The 22653-nt window shown below is 34.8% G+C and overlaps 1 protein-coding gene across 6 annotated transcripts in view; it reads left to right on the top strand.

Annotated features, from left to right (window-relative positions):
* Positions 1–277: 277 nt before the first annotated feature.
* LOC113391577 (fasciclin-3) overlaps positions 278–22653 on the top strand; it is a 144756-nt gene continuing 122380 nt past the window's right edge. For all 6 annotated transcript variants that reach the window (XM_026627573.2, XM_064219938.1, XM_064219937.1 and 3 more), the window contains exon 1: positions 278–513. The gene's annotated coding sequence lies outside the window, so the exon portion shown is untranslated. The remainder of the gene's footprint in view (positions 514–22653) is intronic.

Raw genomic sequence — 22653 nt, 5'->3', positions numbered from 1 at the left:
AAATATATATTTTACTCTTAAAAATTCTACAGTATTTTATTTAGAAAGGAAAATGTGATTTAAAGTATATTCGCTGGTTTATTTTTGTTACTAAGATTTGGTTGTTTATTTACTTAGCTTATTGTTCAAAATTTATACTATATTAACATTAATTTAGTTAATCTTAATATTATATTCATAATAATTGAGATGATATTTAAAAATAAATATCATGCAATTAAAACAATCTGAGTCAAAATTAAATTGTACTTATGGCAACACAACTTTTCCCAATCGCTCGGCGCGCCAGTACACAGACAACAGCCGTAGGGTGAGTGTGCGTTGCTTCTGTCCGGAATTCGAGACTACTTTTACGTGACCGTTTAGAACCGGTTTTGAAAGTGCTCTGAGGTGTGGCGTAGGCGGTCAGTGCCGCGTTCAACCGTAAAATACTCTTTTCAAAAGTTCAAAATCAACTTTGTGTTAATAAAAAAGTGCATTTGTGACTCACGGCGATTGTTCGACCTTATCTTGGTATGTATCTGTATATCTACACTTTCCGAGATAATCATATTTATTGATATTTCTTTATTTATAATTATGCGTGCCAAATTTCCAGCAACGTGTTTAGTTCTGTTATTATACTATCTTTATTTAGTTGAAACTTTCAACATTCTAGTTTTCTTTGTTTCAAAGTCGCGTTAAAGCGGCCTTTTATGTAGTAGTGCAGTGATTATTGAGTTACCGCCATTGTCAGCTTACTTTCAAATGGTAACGGGTTTTGTATGACTAGAATTGTGTATAAATAACAGTGAGATTGATTATTTAAAAATGGAAGCTGTTCTATTGATAGATTTTCCTTGAATATTTCGTTTTCGTGCTATAGTTTAGGTTTAAACTTTTTTTTAACCTAAATTTTCCATAAAAATATATTGTAAACTGTTTTATGTTGTATGTAACTTAGTGATGAGTTTCAAATCAGATAGTAGTCTTATAAAACAAATGCACAAGTAATATAAGAAGGGAGATGGTCCAGTAGACAGCGCTCAACAAAAAGGACGCGAGTTGAAATCTAGAGATGAACTACAAATTTTTTATATTTAATTTTCTATTGTTTAGATATTTTGAAAAACAAGCGACCGTATTGCAAACCTAGGGTTCCTTGGAACACTTATCTAGATTTATCTAGACTATAACCCTTCCCAGGAACTGTCTGACTTATTTTTCAACTCTGCCTCTTCTGTAACGGGCGTTCAAATATACATATCTCATTTTTATTAGTAGATTCGTAGATCTTCTCAACGGGTTGACCGATTTTGATGAAATATATTTTATTTTTCGTATATGTTCCTGTTTATATAATTTAAACATTCAAGTATGTTTATAAACATATAAACCTTATTCTATATATCAATATATAACCTCATTATGTATAATTTCTAGTTTATAATATACTGTTGTAATGTAGGGGGTGAGGTGTTAGTGAAAACTTATCCGCAAATTTTCGTGATGACCGGCTACGTAGTTGACATGATATCATAGTGGTTTGTCCATCTCGTGCCTTGTGAAGGAAAACATCGCGAGGAAACCGGAATTTTTCCAAATTCAATTAAATTTCGCGACATGTTTATCCCCCATTACATTGGAGCAGCGTGGTGGGATAAGTAGACCTCCTCAAAGGGAGAGGATTTAGCCCAGCAGTGGGATAATACAGGCAGTAAAATTAATTATAATATACAGCTTCATGTTCTTTTTATAGAAGTTTGCGTTCCAAGTTTGATTATTAAATAATTTCAATAACGTCGATGTATCTCATAAACTGAGTCATAACTTAGGTATTTCGAGACAAGATCGATTCTTATTGATTGCTCGACTACAGAATAAAATTAGTTATGTATTTTGAATGTATATTCGCTACCAGAGTCGCCTAATAATAATTTAAAACGGTCACTATACGCAACTGGATTTTTTTATTAATAAAGGTGAGTTCTTGATGGTTAGTGATCACGACCTCCTGTACATATTGGCACTGTAAATGTTAACAATTCCTTGTACCGATGCGTCAACAGCCTTGGGAACTAAGATGTTATGTTCCCTTTTGGGCGTAATAACAGTGGAAACTGTTGTTAGCGGAATAAGAAAATGGTTGATCGGTTCGATTCGATTGCGATATAGTGACAATTTGTTAGGAGATTTTGTCTAGGTCAGTGACGTCATCGTGGAATTTTCTAGGCTTTTATTGATAGGTATCAAATACAAGGAACGGTCGGTGTGTTATCGTAATGATGCTTATATTTGTAATGAGGATAAAACACTACGCAGTGGCTCAGTGGATTAGACTTATCTTATTCTATAGATCGTGGGTTCAATTCCGGATAAGTTTTTTTATGTGGTAAGTGGTCACCACCGCCCATAGACATTGACGTTGCAGCAAATAATAACTATTCTTTACGTCGCACCGATGCGCCACCAATCCTAAAATGTTAGCTCTCTTGGTATCTTGTGCCTGTAGTTATACTGGCTCACCCACTCTTCAAACCGGAACAATACTAAGTATTGCTGCTTGTCGGTGGAATATCTTATGAGTGGGTGGTACCTACCCAGATAGGCTTTAACAAAGTCAAGTAAAAAGTACTACTGAGTTTTCACGAGTTCATGAGATTTATAATTTACTAGCAAACCCGGCCACGCGTTGCTGTGTCACGTTATACGTTGATTTATATTGTACGATAATGTTTAGCCAAAACCCGTCTCTGGAGTCTGAAACACGCTGAATATGACGGTATAAGTTTCATGTTAAAATATTCAGCGGTTTTTGTGTGATGCGCGTTTAAAAAAACAGACATCCATTTATGTATATAATACACAGAGAACGTACGAGTAATTCATATCTTTTTAGCGACGAAGTACATATCGCATGGAAACCTACCTCGGTAAGTTCGACGCGTTAGGTTAGACCCTTGACCGAACCGAATCTTGATTGAACCGAATATAAGCATATTCGTTGGAAATATATAGGTAGTAAATATACATATGTGGTACCCGGTATAATGTATGGTATGGTATGGTAACAGCTGCTGAATTTCACCTTCGCACACCTCGTCAAAATTCTAAGTTTCACTCGCACCGCCTAGATGTCCGAAAAACCACAACATTTTTAAGACATTTTCTGCCTCTCACAACCACTCTGTGGGACCAGCTTTCCGAACCGATACGACTTGGGAACCTTCAAGAAAAGAGCGTACCTCGTCCTGAAAGGCCGGCAATGCACCTGCAAGCGCCCCGGTGTTGCAGATGTCCATGGGCGGTGGTAGTCACTTTCCATCAGATGAGCCTCCTGCTCGTTTGCCACCTATAACATAAAAAAAAAATCGGCAACTATGAAGCAGGATACAATTTATTCAACGTAGTATAAATATATAAAATACCTACTAAGACCATTACTGGTTCTCGATATAATCTAGATACTGAATCGTAATCATGTAGTTTTTTATGTTTAATTTATCTTGTAAAATATAGATTTAAAGGTTGTAAAGGCCTTCTTGAATGAAGTTCGTTGATATTACTGTTTGATGGTATCCACCCAGACGAGCTACACAAAGCTTAATTACACCAAGATTTCTGTTTGTTAAATTAAAATAGCCAGACAGATTGAAACATTATATTCGGGCTCGTCCAAAGGTCTACCACCGAGTAGTTAACAGTTTTAGTTATAAACGTTTAACAAAAATTTAAAACCGTTACGTTAAGACGTAGCAATTAAAACTGTTCGAAGTTTTACGACGTGACTTTGGTTTTTTAGTGGGTCAGTGGTGTATCAAAGTGATACCATTTAACGATGGTATTACATAACAAATGTAAAGAGAACTTACCACTAAAGTTTTACTACCTTTGATTTTGATCTGCTCGTGGGAGTAACGTGATGGGGGACTATGTATGCAAAGATCAAATCAAAATATACTTAATTCAAGTTCTCCTACACGATCGCAAACAGTTCAGGTGCAGAACCAACGGCTTTGCGTACTAACCAAGGCACATGGGAGCACACCAATACAGTTTTCAGACAGCTATTGAATTTTTTTTGGACAATAGTATCTTCATCCGCTCTAGGGTTTGAATAAGTCCACATATCCCGAGGGTTTCGATCGAACTCCAGAACAGGTCGATAAAAAGTTATTGAGTTTTTCAATCGTTAAAATCTCAGTAATTACGAAATATGAAAGTTAGACGTACTACACTCCCGTGTTCAAAGAATCTAAAGCCAGTTCTGCGACTGATCCCTTTTCAGTTGTGTCGCAATTGTCGTCCCCTCATATGTCGTACTCGGCAGGTCTCCCTTGAGATTAGTCGCCGTGACCGGAATCGGTCAGGACGACACGATCATCGTAAGAAATCGAAATATATTATCAGTGAGACTAGAAGTCTGAATACTCATCATTGATTCCACACGAGGGATTCGTTACGAAAATTGTGTATTTATATATTATATTCCATGGAGTCTAACCCAACCTTGATATCTGATTACGTCTGTTGTTATTTGGGATAACGGGATACCCAATATCTAATGAAACAATATCACAATGAAAATCTTAACCTTTGAATAAACCGAAATGTATTCGGACTTTCTTTTTGTCCAGAGGATCGGAATTGTGATTCAACGGGGAAATGCTGCTGCATTCTTGCCGACATTACTCGCGGTCATGATTTGTGCGGAACTATTTTTAAACTTTATTCGTATATAATTAACCTTAATAATTCTTATTCCATTAATTACATTAACAGCCTGTGAATTTCCCACTGCTGGGCTAAGGCCTCCTCTCACTTTGAAGGTTTGGATCGTATTCCACCACACTGCTCCAATGCGGGTTGGTGGATTTACATGTGGCAGAATTTGGTTGAAATTAGATACATGCATTTTGCCTCACGATGTTTTCCTTAACCGTCGAGCACGAGATGAACTATAAACACAAATTAAGCACATGAAAATTCAGTGGTGCTTGCCTGGGTTTGAACCCGCAATTATCGATTAAGACGCACGCGTTCTAACCACTAGGCCATCTCGGTTTTATTAATAAATTCTTAATTAATGAATTTATAATATTTCGATAGATTAGTAATATATGCTCTATTTTCTCTACGGTACAAAATATTTTGCGATCCAACCCAGATACACGTTAAAACAGATTAAAAAAAAAATCGTTATCAATGTTTAAACGAAGTCTGGTTTGCTTCTGTCGGTGTTGATGCTAAACGAGATGTGTGAAAATACGTACAGGTAAAGACAGAAAACAGATTCGTGACAAAAAACTTGTTTTTTTGTAACTGAAGAGTAACTATTTTTGAGATTTTTTTTTTTTTTGTTTTGGCGCTTCTAAACTTACAAGGGAACAGAACATACACACGTGTTGCTATGTTGCTAAACCACACGTTTTGTAGACATTGACATCGTACTTTACTGACATACTCTGTAATATGAATGTTGGACAGGATAAATGCTGAGTTTCCTGCCGATTCTTCCGATTTCTCCGGTAGAATCTACATTCGAAACCGGTGTAAGCTTAGCATTAGTTTTTGTAAAATGATAATTCGAAATTTGTGAAACTACATGAACGAAGAATACTTATTTTTTATTTTTTTTGATTGAATATTATTTACTATTTCTAGAGATCGCTTAATTTGTTTGATACGCCTTAACGGACCATCCTTACTGGCCTTATGATACGCGGCCGAAACCGTTTTCTTAATTTAGTTCTTCATAAAAAACCTTCTTTGAAACTGAAACAATAGCTTACAGAAGTTAATTGGAGTTTATACAATTAATTTATATAGGTTTTATATGATTTCGTAACTACTCGTAATAATTAAACTGAACAAGCACACATGGAAAACCTGAGATACCCAGGTTGAACCCGCATGCTTCGGTTACATACACGTTCCAGCCACTGCACCATCTCGGCTCCTCGATTAATTTATATAATCGAGTATTATTACGGTTCCATCTCCCGGGTTATAATCCTAGGGAAAGAAAATAACCCATATGATACAACGATCCGGTTTTGAATTTACAACCACGGTGAGTTTAATAAAGATAAGTGCAACAATATGTTTGAAATCTTAACGTGAGATCTTTGACTTTTTCTAAATATATAAGTAGGCCATGTGATGGTAAGTAGTCACCATCGCTCATATACATTGGCGCTGTAATAAATGTTAACTATTCCTTACAGCGCCAATGCTACACCAACTTTGGAAGCTAAGATGTTATATCCCTTTTGCCTGTAGATACACTACTTCAATCACCCTCCAAACCGAAACAACAATTCTGAGTATCGCTGTTTGGTGGTAATATTATGATGAGTGGGTTGTACGAAGCCCTACCACCAAGTAAATTAAATAATTTTATTACGTGTTCATCTCCTGGGAATTAATCCTAGAGGAAGAAAAGTTCACTTAAAACTGCAAAGTTTAATAAAGTGCAAAGATATGTTCGAGACCTCTGCGTCAATAATATCTTTGGTTTTCTTACATTATCAAGAAAAGATTAAACCTTAAACTTTCTAAGTTTTTACATAGGATTAAATTCGCTTTTACTGATGAAAAACTAAATTACATAACGATGTTACTCTAGCACAATGACGCGGAACCACTTGTGTTGAAGCTAGGTTGGTGTCGGAAATAGCAGGCTTTGATATGCTATGCGATGTCATGCTAGTTATAGTATAGTACTGAAAATAATTGAATGGCTTTTATATATATTGATAATGGCTCTTGGCGTCCAAATGGTTCTTAAATAATCTCAATTAAAAAAAGGCTTTACTCATGTTTTAGTGGTTGATCGTCAATTGCACGTCATAAAGTGCAAGTTAAGCTTCCTAAGAATTCAATCTTTCTTCATACCAAATTTTATCAAATTCAACACAGTGGTTAAATCGCTAAAGAGCGACAGAGTTACTTTCGCATTTAAATAAATAGTTTTCATTTCATCTTTATAAGAATAACGTCCCGTAGAGTTCCTTTCGCCGGTTCTTTTCAGGTCGTACAGTTTTTCCAACGACGGTGCTCTCTACTTTAAGTTACTGTAAATTTAAATTGTTTGACTCTTATATTATATAGAATATACCTAATTTTAATAATTAGATATTTAAATTTGTTATTAAACTGAATTTTAAATTAGTCATCGTACGCACAAATATATATATACTTATACTTCAATTAATTTAGAATATTTGCGACTAATAAAAATATTAACACTACGTCCTACTGATATAAAATAATTGTAGCGTTGCATATCTTCGCTCACAGTCATAACGTAACGCAACTAGACAAACACTTTCGAATATAACTCTAAAGACAGTCGTGAGAAAGTCATTGTTGTATATAATACCATTGTTGTTTTTGTTGTATGATATATGCTTGCTGGTTATAATTAATGTCTTAATGAATGGGGGAAATTCATCAATTTGATAATACGTGTAATCGTATGAAAAAATATCTCAATTATAAACAATTCTTCGAAGAGAGTTGTCTTTGTGTTGCGGTATAAATAAATAGATGACGTTGACGATGTTGAACAGTTTCATAATCTAAAAACAACAATTTTAAACACTCATTTATTTTATTTCCAATACCAATAAGTTTCACTTTAATTTACGATATATATTATTTTAAAACATAAAACATTACAACTACAAATCAATATACAAAACGTTTGACTTATTATACTTTTGATTTATTATACTTTAACCGCAAATTCACATATTATCCACACAATCACAATCTTAAAAATAACTATGTTTATATAAGGAAAAATGATACCAAGGACCGGTTTTACTTAAATCCAAAGCGCCTCTCCTGTAGTGTTTCCTTCGCTAGAGCGCCGAATGAAGTGAACTCAGCATCTGTCGATCGTCGAAGTAAGCTCGGTGCAGATGTCGCCACTTGTCAAAACAGGCTAGCCAACTTCGTACCGAATGCACTTTTATTATAATTTTAAATGGCAACAACAAATCAATTCATAGATCGTTATAAAAAAGAATTGTAAACGCAACACGTACGTTAGACCCGAAAATAATCAAATAGATTTGTCTTGGCGTGTATCGTCTTGATAATGACATTGAATTGTATCTTAATTTTTTGGATTTGGTTAATCAGTAATTTCTTAAGTATGAAAATACTTAGTATGCGTTCTGGTTTGAATGGTGAGTGAGCCAGTGTAACTGCACAGGGTTGAAGTAAAGAATGGTTGATATTTTTTACAGGGTGACTGAAAAACAGCTAAGATAAACTTTTAGTGAATTTGAACCAGGACACGTGATCTGTACACATATAAAATCTACTGGACCAATGAGGCTTTCCGAATCGTTGAATCGTCGAATAAGTGACTAGTAATTAATGTACAGTAACTACAAAACATGAATTTGGTATTTCGGTCTAGTTTTAATAAGCTTGTGTTTCTGTACACGGGCGCTGCGAGACGGCTCTAGTTTAAAAGTAATTAGTGATGACCGACTACCATCCATTTCAAAAATAGGGATGAACCAAGCTTGTACATTAAACTGTTAATTTTCATATAACATTTCTATAATATAACGTGCTAGCGGAACCGGCTGATATATCACACAAACTGTCCCCCCCCTATTTTAACTCTTCGAGAGTCGAATTTAATGCCGATGTCTTCTTCCCCGGGACTCGAATTCGGGAGTGGGTTTCGCGGTTTAAGCGTGACGAGGTAGCACATAGAGTTGCTTTCGCACCCTAAAGGTGCCTGCCTGCCAAATTTCAAGGTCGTAGGTGTTACAGTTTCTAAGTTATCGTGGTATTTTATACATACAGATTAATATATATATTTTTTTAAATGGCAATTGTTTAGAGAAATTAATTTTATAAAGCCTAACTGAAAAACTAAATACGTAAAACTGATAACAGAATATGTAGATGTTTTTAGTATATAATATTATTATATAATCGGTGGTTTGTAAAGTAATAATTAACTTGAATTATTAATTATTTATCTATTATATCTTGGTTCCCATGGTTGGGGGCGCATTAGTGGTTGGAATCATTAGTGTTTCCTCTTGTTAAAATATTCGTTGATACCTATGGGACATAAGAAACAATTTAATTATTATATTTAATAATCTATGTAACTGATATTCGGGTAAGAGTAAATATTAAGTTTTCTGCCGGTTTTCTCGGTTGATTCTACTTTCCGAAACGGTGTGATTTTGAAATATTAGCCTTCCGATTAAACAATAATTTGTTTGGTATAATTGTGTATATCTTACACTGATAATGTACAAAGGCCTATAAATTTAAATGGGCATAATTTATAATTTTGACAATACAAAACAAATTATAAGTAAAAAACTTGTCCTATGATTTTTTGAGTTTGTTTAATTAAACAATGCTGTCTTCACCTGAATTTCAAAACTATGATATCAGAGTTCATAATTATTAACAAAAAACACGCAAATCAACATTTATAAGGTCGGATACGAGTTTATTTTATAATACTATAAGTATTTGAAACGGGATATTTACCATGTTTATTATTTTTAGTTGGTGTAGCTCGATATTTCGACATTGTCCACGAATGTTTTGTTCACGAGAACATTACAGAGAACATTCGTGGACAATGTCGAAATATCGAGCTTCACCAAATAAAAATAAAAAAACATGGTAAATATCCCGTTTCAAATACTCATAGTAATAAAAATAACCAAGTTAATTTAAAATATTATATTTTGTAATATTTTATCAGCCCTAGCCAATGTGGACGCGTCCATGATTAATGGCCCTTGTAAAGAAAGCGTTTTAAGCTGAAAGTGTGCAGGAGTCTATTTGAGCTGGGGTGGCCATATAACCTGGGTTTTTCAGGACAGTTTTATTTAATTTTATCCTAATTTAAATACAAAATTTCAACGGTTTTAAAACTTTTTAAATAACAGCCTGTATTAAATGTCCGAAAACACAAAAGCCCCTTTTCTTAAGTAGGTTGAGAACTAAACACTGCTTCAGAGCAAAATGATAAAACTGAAAATGAGTATAATTTAAGATGTGGATATTTCTCCTAAATTTTGTTTTTTATTTTGAAGTCATTACACTAAAGTAGCCTGTGATTATTATACCCCCCCCCCCTCTTGCTGGGCTAAGCTTTCATCATGCTGTTCCAATGGGGTTTGGAAGACACATGTGTTTCCTTCGCCTTCGAGCACAAAAATAATAAACACAAATCAAGCGCATAGTATTTCACTGGTGCTTGCCTGAAATTGAACCACTGGGTCATCTCAGCTACATTGCCAATGAAAAAAATAATTGCATTAATATTTATAGGCACATCTAAAATAATTTAAGGATTGAGATAGAAAACACACACACATACCCAATAATACGTCTGTGAGTTTAAATGACGAGAAATATATAGTTTTGTATACTCTGTGGACAGTTACTTCCTTTGTCGGCAAAAATAAAGAAGCGAGTCTTCTACCCCACTTACCAAGTCCCTCAAGTCCGCTTATGTATTTAAATTTAATTCTAATCACATAAACGGATTAATACTTCAATCTAATACCATAAAGTAGTCTGCCTCGACTACGTCCGGGTAAATTCATACAAATGTATCCTTCCCATTCTCCATTATGGTTTGAAATTTCCAAAAATTCTTTCCAATCGGGCGCTTACGTTATAAAATAAACCCGTGTTCCAAATTTTCTATTTCAGCCATCTAGAATCAAAGTATCATCTGAAACTGCGGCTTTACCCGCGCAAAATGTACAAAAGACAAACTTCCAAGCTCCGTTTTAACCCCTTAGGGATGGACTTTCGTCAAATTCAGTTTTAGAACCTATCTGCCAAATTTCAAGTTTGTAGGTGTTAAAGTTTGTGAGATTTCGTGATTAATCAGTGAGTGGAATTTCGCTTTTATATACATATATACACAGGTTGAAAATATTAATTTTAATTTGATGTATGGACGTTATTGATTGTCAAATACCTGCTACCTCTCAGGAAACACCTTAAATCTGAAAAGAACCGGTAAAAGTAACTTTGAATATATATATAGCTGATTTAATGTCACCTTATGCTTTAAAGTTATTAAATGTGATGCCGCGATAAAGACTTGGCAAGTAACCATTTTATTGGCTCATATCATATCAACGCTACGTACGCTACGTTGGACCTCAAAATCGTTAGACAGAAAATTTTAATCGGATTTCGTATATTATATTTAACCACCAAATAAATTATGTATGCAAGCCTACTAGCAATCGTAATGTAAATTCTAATGACAGTTTTATAACTTAAACGATACATTTAGTGATACAATATTTTTTCTTAATGATTTTCGATAACTCACATTGAAACCAATGCTTCTCAGCATGTTGCAAATTAATTACATATTAACCTCATCGCTTAAAAATACTTTAATTACTTTACTTTATACTTTAATGTAATTCATGAAGATATGCAGATACAGTCTAAATAAAAGAAGCGTACAATTTTGGCGACCTTATCGCTACAAAGCGATCTCTTTCAAGCAAACAACGGTGTTAGCTCATAGAATATGAGGTGGGTGGTGCTCTAATAGTAAATAAAATAACATTAATATATAACTAAAACTAAGAAATAAGATTATCCATACTTATAAAATTACAAATATATAATCTAAATACACACTAAATACAATAAGTACGAATATCTCGGTATGAAATACCATTTTACCCGAACAAAGTCGGGCGGCTAGTAAATTTATTAAATTGTACAATAGAATTGTTCGTCTACATTTTAGCTAAATAAAAATGTTACCGTTTGTTCAAACCACAATAAAAGTCCAAAGTACACTCCACTCATTGTAAAAAGTTTAACAGCTCTCACAAAGAAAAATTCTGTGCGCGTTGGCGCCAATGTTGGTTTAGTCGGATGTGAAAGCGCCAACGTTTCTAGTCAGTATGGTTTGATGAAAACATGTATTTATTTATTTTCAGGCAGGACATATTTTATTATTGTATCTACTGGCTGAACTTACGGCTTTCGCGCGCGGATTTTACAAAACTACGTAAAGCACACAAACCACCACGAGGGATGTATTAAAAAAGAAGGCTATGCCCTTCCCCGGGACTCAACTTATCCCCATTCCCAAGTTTCATCTAAATCGGTTCAGCGTTTTAAACGTGAAGAGGTTACAGACAGAGTAACTTTCGCATTTATTCTACATTTCATCTAGACAGAATATATATTTCATAGTGTATATATACATATATATTCCATACTACTGTCATAGTACGCACATAGTCTTGTAAAATGACGATCAAAAAGTAAGTGAAATATTTTTGTATACGTAACTATTTCACGCTATTCGCGTCAACAGTTTAGTTTCAAGCGGGTGAACTTAGAATAATAATAATACTATAATCTTAAACTATCTTTGAAACGCACTACATCTTCTAATATAAGTTTTAAATACATTAATTTATAAGTTTTCAACGTGGCAGTCCGAATAACGTCGGGCCATTTGTCCGCATAGACGAAGTATCGCACGGATCGTTGATCGCTTTTAAGTTAGGGAGCGTTCAAGTATTACGTAACGCAATTTTTGAAGATTTTTGACCCCCCCTCCTCCCCTTGTAACGCACCATAACGTTTTTCTGTACCCCCCTCCCCCTCTCTAAACGTTACGTAACACTCAAGTGACCATTTCTTATTTTTTATAAATTTTTGGCTTTACACGTAATCGTTATCGTCTGAGATCTGCGGTCTGGGACAGTCTTGCCATGCACGTAACGACAGTGCATTTGAACACTCTTGTGAGATGTGAAATAGATCCCACAGGTTGCCAATTTGGGAGTTCTAATTCACTAATTTTTTATTAAAAAAAAAAAAAAAACAATGTTACGTAACGTGTTGTAAGAAAGACCCCTCCCGACCCTGTAACGCATCGTAACGTTATACGAGACACCCCATCCCCCCCAAATTGCGTTACGTAATACTTGAACGCCCCCTTAATTCAATTTGTAAAATGGCGATTCAAGTGTTTTTAAAAGCCTTCACAGATAAAATAAATATTAATAAAACTTTAGTAACAGAAGTACAGTAATATTCTCATTAAACTAGTAAATTCTTTAAACGTATAAACAAATGTACAAAAATGCGATTCATTTACTTCCCTAAGTTTGGACAAACATGTGCCAACATTGGTCCCAATGCCGGCATTACAAAGGTTCAGGACCGCATTAAGGTATGCGTGCTAATTAAATTATCAGAAGGGTTCTGTACAAAGGAACTGACATTCCAATAGTAAATACCGTAGTAAATAGGAAGCATTCTACATGTACATGTATCATTGTACATGTCAATTATATAATGGATGGTATTTGTCTGTTTGTGGGCGGGATTTTATTTAAACAAGCATGATGTGTCTGAAGCATGAAGTTCAGTCTTTTTAATAAAATATATCTTCTATACATAAATAAAATTGGAGTTAATATACGCTACATTATACCAAAATAACATTATTTATATTTTTCTCTGTCTGTCTGTCCGTTTGTTTCGGCTAATGGAATGGCTGGACCGATTTTGACGGGACTTTCACTTGATAGCTGATGTAATAAGGAATAACAGGCTACAACAATATCGTTATTGTTAAATTCAAACGCGCAGGAAAGTCGCGGGCACATCTAGTCTTTACTATAATCTTGTACTGAATAATATGGCTTATTTATTAATGTTTATTTGACATATATGATAGCCAACATTATCCATCATTATGAAGTATCATAAAAATATATAAGTATGGTATTGAAATAACTTATTGCTTATGATAATTAATAGTTTAATGTAATCATTCTTAAACCCAAGATGCGATAGATGTTTTCAAGCAAAAACTAAATCTATACTAATATAAATTCGTATCTATCTGTTGCTACTTCACGGCCAAAACATTGAACCGAGTTTGATGAAATTTGGAATAAAGCTAGTTTGATCTCCAAGGAAAGATAGAGGGTACTTTAGCTGCTGGCTGCTTTGCTTTTTAACACCTGTCGACCGACCCCTACAATACTGAGCGAGGCCGTGGGCGACCAGTCTTCTATAAACACGAGATAATAACTCATAACTAGGATTACAAAAGCAAACAAAACAAAGTCTCAGATACAATCTATCTTATGCAGAGATTTATCTGCCAATGTTTCCCTTAACAGGATCAAAGTTTATGTTTTTTTCCCGTAATTCAGTGAACTAATATACTGGCGAAGGATCACACTTGGATCTACCTGTTTTATTACGTGAGGGGTGTTTTAAGGGGATTCTAGGCGCGTTGTCTTAATATAGAAAAAAGATCGTTTCCTTTAATCCGATATAAACAAATCAATGCTCTGACACCCCCCATCGAGCGTGCTGTTATTGTACCTAATCTAAAAATTTAGTTTGTTTGCTACGCTTTAGCGTCTTAACTAATCCGATCATCTGTTTTATTTGGTGGCAGGGCTTCGTGCAAGCCCGTCTGGGTAGAGCCAGTGCAGCTAAAGGAACAAGGGATGTAACATCTTAGTTCCCAAGGTTGGTGACGCATAGGCGATGTAAGGCATGGTTAATGTTTCTTACAGCCCATCGTCTATGGGCGGTCGTGACCACTTACCACCAGGTGGCCCATATGCTCGTCCGCCAACATAAGCCGTAAAAAAAATCATGATATTTTCATACACGTTGAGGAGGTACAGAAGACAGGGTCACCGGACACCCCCATTGCACTTCCCTCAGCTGAAGCCTTGAAGGTTCGGTTCCTAGTCTAACAATCAACAAACAAGATCGAATATGTCTACCGTCTTGAGATGAACGCGTTCCCGAGTTACGTTACGTTGCGTAACGTAATTGAACTGGAATATTTATTTATGATCGGAATAAGTATGCGAAATAATTTAATATGTTGTTTGCCAAAAGCCGGCTCGGCATAAGTCGGTACACAGGTTTTGAGCCGGTCCGGTTTGAAACTACTTAAAAACAATAAACAATTCACAGTGTAATAACAGATAAAAAATATGTATATATGCCACATACTGTAAGTTACAGCACAGTATACGTCAACTTTATACCGCATACGTTTCACTTAATTGTTACATGTATAAACGTTGCATTTAATTTATAGTAACTAGTGATCGCCCCCGGCTTCGATCACGTCGTTAGGTTTTAGGTATTAGAAATCTTCCAGCTTGCTTCATACTAAACTCTATCAAATTCGGCGCAGCGTTTTGGCCGTCAAAGAGCAACAGACAAAGTGACATACAGACTCACAAGGTTGCTTTTGCATGTATGATATTATTATATATTCGTTAGTACAACATATTTCTATAAGACTATGATTTGACTGTGAATGGTATTGACCACTAACACCAGGAAGCCAATTTACCAACCTGCCTATTTTAATTAAAGATATATTTATATATAGAAAGAAAGAAAGAAAGAAAGAAAGAAAAAACATTTATTGACATACACACATATAAAGAAAAAAAATATATACAAAAATGGATATAAAAACAACATAGTTATAAAGAAAAAATAATTAAATATAATGAATATGACACTTGTGTGCAGCCAAAAGGAGACAGCTCAGGCTATGAGGGATTTTTATCCCTCTGCTGATTTTCAGCTGTCTCCCTTGTAGCCACGCAATGACAGTATCAACTTAAACATAAACATTTGAGGGGCACGGGACGCAAGGCGCAGGTTGCGGCCGATCATATATATAATACAAACAAGATATACAAAGATTTAATATTAACCCACGTTAACTACAAATTATAATCACTACATAGTATAAAACAAAGTCGCTTACCGCTGTCTGTCTGTCCATGTGTATGCTTTGATCTTTAGAGTTACGAAACAGAATGATTAAGAGGAAGATTTATTTGTATAATACATGCACAATATAGTGGAGAAACCCTGATCATTTTAGAGGTTTCTAATCCGATGTCGTTAATAAACAATTTGCGCTTAAATTGGAAACGAGCTGAACCCTACTAGTTAGATCAAAATAATGTATAAAAGTATTGAACAACTTAAAAAGGTCTACAATAATAATTTCTTATTCTTTACTTTTTACGAGAAATAATGGCTTATTTTCGAAGCGATTTCAAGCAATACAGCATTAATCTTTATCCAATTAAGTACATAAATATATTTTTCATTTAATATAGATCAATCTGGCCCTTTACAACATGTAATTTAAATGAATATTTTGGAATCAAATTAAAAATTCAGATTAAAAAATGCAGGGACATAGCGGTTTGTATTGTCTAATGACAATCAGCTGTGAGACGTTGTATATAAAGACATTCTGGATATTTATTATCAGTCCGTGCGAAGCCGGGGCATTAGTTAATTATAATTAGATTAGAGATACAAAAAAAACTTTGAATATAATATTAAAAGTTGAAGTCTGTTGTAATAGTCAAAGTTATAATGAAATTAAGTCGATTTCAGAGCACTGCGGACGTTATTCCAAGGAAGTAAGGTCGATAATCTGCTCTTGCACAAATATTTTTTGTCATATAATATTAAAAATTTAGTTAAATGTATTTTATAGATGTAATTAATTTATATATGACTTACTTTATTTATTCCGCCACGATTCTCCAATGCATTTTGATACACATGTGGCAGAATTTCATTAAAATTACACCCATGCAAGTTTCCTCACGATGTTTTCTTCACTGAGCACGAGATGAATTATAAACACAAATTAAGCACATGAAATTCACGCACGAGATGAATTATAAACACAAATTAAGCACATGAAATTCACGCACGAGATGAATTATAAACACAAATTAGCACATGAAAATTCAGTGATGCCTGCCTGGGTTTGAACCCGAAATCATCGGTTAAGATGCACGTGTTCTAACCACTGGGCCATCTCGACTCAGCTTTATAAATATAGTACGGATTTACATAAAAATTTATACTCCAATTTCGTTGGTGCATGGTAGTTACTTCGCAGTTACGTATATTTATTGTATCGTAGACGTCACGCGAGGCTACCATCGGTCTACCAAGACACGAATTACTTGCTTATTACATACAAATAACTTGAACATATATTTATATTATAAAAGCGAAAGTAACCCTGTCTGTTGCTCTTTCACGGTCAAAATACTGAACAGAATTTGATGAAATTTTGCTATGGAGCAAGCTTAAACCAAGGAAAGACGTAGGCTACTCTTTGTGCCTAGTATCTGACGCCCAGCCCCTAAAACACGAGCGTAAAATGTCGATTCAGAGGTAAGCCAACTTGAATTAAGTATATTATGATTTATAACAAAAAAAAAAACAATATATACTTTATTCAAATAGGCTTTTACAAGCACTTTTGAATCGTCATTTAACAAACTATTTAAAGTAAAACTACCACCGGTTCGGAATGTAGATTCTACCGAGAAGAACCGGCAAGAAACTCAGTAGTTAATCTTTTTCAACGTCTAAAAATACAGTCATGTTAGTTAAATACAATTATATATGTATGACATGTCTCCTGCCTGGAAGTCAACAAGCATTAACTCCGAGCTTTTTGATCATCAATACAATCTTGTATCGAATAATATGCCTTCTTTACCGATATACAAATATATAAATAATACCGGTTACGTAATAAAGAGATAGACACTTCCCATCACATATACATTAAAAACGTCAGCGCAAATCTAAACATAGTATAGAAAGTTCCAACATTCCACTTCCGGTGGAGTTCTCGATTAATTACGAGGCGTTTAACCGTTGGAACTTAATCAAGTCTTGCCATTCAGATCTCACGAGAATCACACTCGGCTACTTCATGTTAATTTCAAACGGGAAATCTTGCGATTTTTCAATTATGTAATCTGCATAGCTTTAGGTATAGCGGGTACTATATATGGGGTAGGTTTTACCGTAAATTATACTACTATTGAAAAGAGATATTTTGTAAATATTTACTAATTCGTTTGTTATGGAATATCTACAATTACATTTAATAATATATTTATTAATTGGCTGGTGGCTTTGTGCAAGCCCCTCAGGGTAGATATCATCCGTTTATTAAATATTCTACCGCCAAACATAGCAATATTTAGTATTGTTGTGTCCCGATTTTAAGGGTGAGTTAGCCAATGTAACTACAGTTACAAAGGAAGTACCTAATAATCTTAGTACCCAAGGTTGGTGGCGCATTGGCGATGTAAGGAATGGTTATTATTTCTTACAGCACCAGTCTATGAGCGGTGGCAACCACTTAAAATCAGGTGGCCGTACATGGCTAAGACATATTGATAATTTAAACACGTGGTCTCATTTACTTTAGGCATTGGCACTTCAAGCACATTGTAAGAAATATTAACGATCTCTTACAACCCCCTTACCTTTAGAAACGAAGATACCATCAAGCTGAACTCAGTTTGAAACGAAGTTATCTGAGGCTCGGAATCTAAGATTCTACCAACAAGAACCAGCAACAAATTCCGTAAAAAATTACGTGATAATATTAATTTAATATAATTAAATTGTTATTTATCTAACAAAATCGAAATATTTTTTATTCAAGCACGCTCTTAAAAGCTGTTTAGAATATAAAGATACCACCGCTTCGGAAAGTAGATTCTACCGAGAGAATTTAAGACATTCTGGCTCGCACAACCTTTCTGTGGAACCAGCTTTCGCCGACGGTTTTTCCGAACCGATACGACTTGGGAACCTTCAAGAAAAGAGCGTACTCTTTCCTGAAAGGCCGGCAACGCACCTGCAAGTCCCCGGTGTTGCAGATGTCCATGGGCGGTGGTAGTCACTTTCCATCAGGTGAGCCTCCTGCTCGTTTGCCACCTATGACAAAAAAAAAAAAAACTCTGACAGACTAACAAGCCAAGTAAAATTTCTTGCAAGAGAGAAACGTATCTTTAGATTTATAAATATTATCACGAGTTCATCTCTTAAAATAAAGTTTGTATAACAATTAATAAAGTATGTAGTTAATACGTTAGAGTTAAAACTAGCACATGTAGGACCAAATGGCGCCAAAACGGAGCGGGTACCGCGCCATCTGTCAGTGCGGACGGTTGCCATCTTTTGACGTCAGATGCGTGGGGTTTTTGTTTTATTTACGAAGATAATTTTAGATTCCAGTTTCCAGCGAGGACTTCCGTTGGATTGTGATTAAATGAATTGCTGTAAGAAGTTTGTATGGCTTGTCTTTTTTTTAATGTTCCGATGTGAATTTGATTTTTTGTTGTTTTATTATGAATGTTTTGTGTGTTATCTGTGTATTAAGCGTGAATATTGAAAAGGAGTGAATGACACTTGGAGCGTTTGAATGGTTTAGTGCCATGGAATGCACTAATAATAGACGCTGTTTCGGGTTGAAAATAATTCGGGTATTAATACTTAATAAAATATTCAGGCAGATTCGCCACGGCTTCGCTTTAAACACTGGATATTTTTCAATATTTAAACAATAATTATCGGTCCAAATTTAAAAATGCGAGACGGAAAACGATACTATTTCAATATATTTTTTATTATTTTCCCTCAAATATGCCTGAAAAACAAAAAAATCATTACGAAACTTGTTCTGCAGATTATTTTAAAAACATAATCGTTACTTAGCTTTCCGAAAATGTATAAAAACTAGGAATTTATTTCAAAGCAACCAAATTTATAACTGTAGGTAAAAAGTTTCTCGGTGATGCTTCTCGGTAAAATCTACAAAGTAAACCATTGTGATCGTTATATTTAATACTGTCACTCGCTTCGTTGGACATTGGAGGAAAAAGGGGGTAAGGAACAACGGAATTCAAAAACATAATAATTATCTACGGTTTTGAATGGATTGCTCATGGTCTCGTACTGATACATAAACATACATAACATAAACAGCCTGTAAATTTCCCACTGCTGGCCTAAGGCCTCCTCTCCCTTTGAGGAGAAGGTATGGAGCATATTCCACCCTGCTGCTCCAATGCGGGTTGGTGGAATACACATGTGGCAGAATTTCGTTGAAATTAGACACATGCAGGTTTCCTCACGATGTTTTCCTTCACCGCCGAGCACGAGATGAATTATAAACACAAATTAAGCACATGAAAATTCAGTGGTGCCTGCCTGGGTTTGAACCCGAAATCATCGGTTAAGATGCACGCGTTCTAACCACTGGGCCATCTCGATACATTCCTAGTGAAACTTGATTGACGTACAAACAAAATAATTATTTAATTTAATTATCATAACGAAATTTCTCCGATTGAAGCGTATTTATATCTAGTGTTTAAACTTTTTTTACAATCGACATTCAATAGGTAATGTATCAATCGATCAGAAAACTGTGTTACTTTATCAGTAATTTGATAATAGATTGATAAAAAAATCAACTAAGTCACAACGAAATATCTATCATAATAAATGTACAAATATATATTATATCAAATTGAAATGTACTTTATTCAAGTAGGCTTGTAAAACACTTTTGATTAGTTATTTCACAGAACGCTATTAAGAAGCAATTGTGAACCTACCACCGGAATATAGATCATACCAAAAGGTACCGGTGAGAAATTCAGTAGTTACTCTTTTCCACAATTTGAGATACAAAGTTATGTCAGTTAAATACAATTAAATAATTGTATTTGTATAATATATCCTGCATGAAAGTCAACAAGTATCAGCTCGTAACTTTTTTGTCATCTATATAATCTTGTGTTGAATAAAATATCTTATACGTGAGTTTTATATATACGTAACTTAAGTAACGTTAGAAACAAACATCCAGTAATTTATATTAATAGGAAATAAGATTAGAGATCACTTACGTCACTGGAAGGGATGTCATTAGATTAGACGAAGCAATATGTTTATTAGAGGGGTCGTGTCCTCTGGGACGTTGGCGAACTTGTGTCCCAACATGAGTTTTTGCCGATATATTTGATTAGCAAACGTCTGTATCGGGCGGAACGTAATTAATTAAGAATTTAATATCATCATAATTAGCCCGTATTAGTCCACTGCTGGACATAGGCCTCCCCCAAGACGCGCCACTGAGCCCGATCTTCGGTCCTGCTCACTGCCTACCAGCCATATTTAATATCCAGTTAGCTAAGTATGTATGTGTAGTAAGTATGTGCCGAGATGGCCCAGTGGTTAGAACGCGTGCATCTTAACCGATGATTTCGGGTTCACACCCAGGCAAGCACCACTGAATTTTCATGTGCTTAATTTGTGTTTATAGTTCATCTCGTGCTCGGCGGTGAAGGAAAACATCGTGAGAAAACCTGCATGTGTCTAATTTCAACGAAATTCTGCCACATGTGTATTCCACCAACCCGCATTGGAGCAGCGTGGTGGAATATGCTCCATTCCTTCTCCTCAACGGGAGAGGAGGCCTTAGCCCAGCAGTGGGAAATTTACAGGTTGATTATGTAGCTAAGTATTGGTAACGAATATGAACTAACAAAAAGCAATGTGATAATGCTAACTCGGTTGACCATTTTCAACGGCCTTTGGCATCTGTGCTGAAGATAATATGCACACACAAATCAATCTATTTCTTCGCTCTGACAAACCGTTGTAACAGCAATCCGATTTAAATTGATTCTGCTGATATGATTGATCTGATACCAATGTTATCAGGAGTTTAATTTTATTTTGTTTATATTTAGGGGTAGCCCCGGAACTAAAGTTTAAAGTCTAGTCTTCAGTGGTACTAAGCTACATTCCCTGAGTCTTATAAATTGTACTAATGTTACATTTTTTTTTTAAATTATAAATTGCACCCGTGCGAAAGAGACAACACGATTTCTTTCGCAATCAAGTCTGATAACATTTCATCCGATATAATCTACATTTTGTTCGCTTTGAATAATTCCTGTTAGGATTTAACGAATCATAAAATATTCATGATTCTCGCTAATCAGACGTTGCTTAACAATTGGTTTTATTTTAATTTACTTTTTACCAATATATCAACGGTATTACTTATATATATAAAATACATATATAATTGTATTTAACTAACATGACTGTATTTTTAGATGTTGAAAAAGAACTACTGAGTTTGTTGCCGTTTCTTCTCAGTAGAATCTACATTCCGAACAGTTGGTAGCTTTACTTAAAATAGTTTGTTAAATGACGATTCAAAAGTGCTTGTAAAAGCCTACTTGAATAAAGTATATTTTGATTTTGATATATATGAGGTGTTCAGTTAAACGAAGCTGTGTTCTTCTCTCGAATGCCAGTGACGTCAGATAGAGAAATCAGTGTTTAACGCGCGAGACGCTAAACAACATTTAAGTAACAGTTTTCCCACGGCTGGGCCTTCTTTCTTCTCTAAATACTAAGTTTGAAGCTTATTCCAACAAGGTGCTTCAATGTGGGCTGGTAGAGACACATTCATTGTGTAGTTTTCCTCACGATGTTTTCCTTCACCGCCGAACACGAGGTGATTTATTATTATTAATAACTTAACATCAATTAAAGTAATGAACATTCTGAAGTGCTTGCCGTTAATGTATAGATTTTTTATAGCGCTTGAACGATAACTAAAATATTCAAGATGTTATTATTCGTCGTTTTCCTGTAAGCCTCTGATATTACATTTGCGGCCATGAATATGTTTTTATTGGCTACAACTCTCCAGGAAGTTGATGGCTGAATTCACTGGGACGTACA

This window comes from Vanessa tameamea, chromosome 30, assembly GCF_037043105.1.
Source record: "Vanessa tameamea isolate UH-Manoa-2023 chromosome 30, ilVanTame1 primary haplotype, whole genome shotgun sequence".
NCBI lineage: Eukaryota > Metazoa > Arthropoda > Insecta > Lepidoptera > Nymphalidae > Vanessa > Vanessa tameamea.
This window is presented reverse-complemented; position numbering and strand designations above follow the sequence as displayed.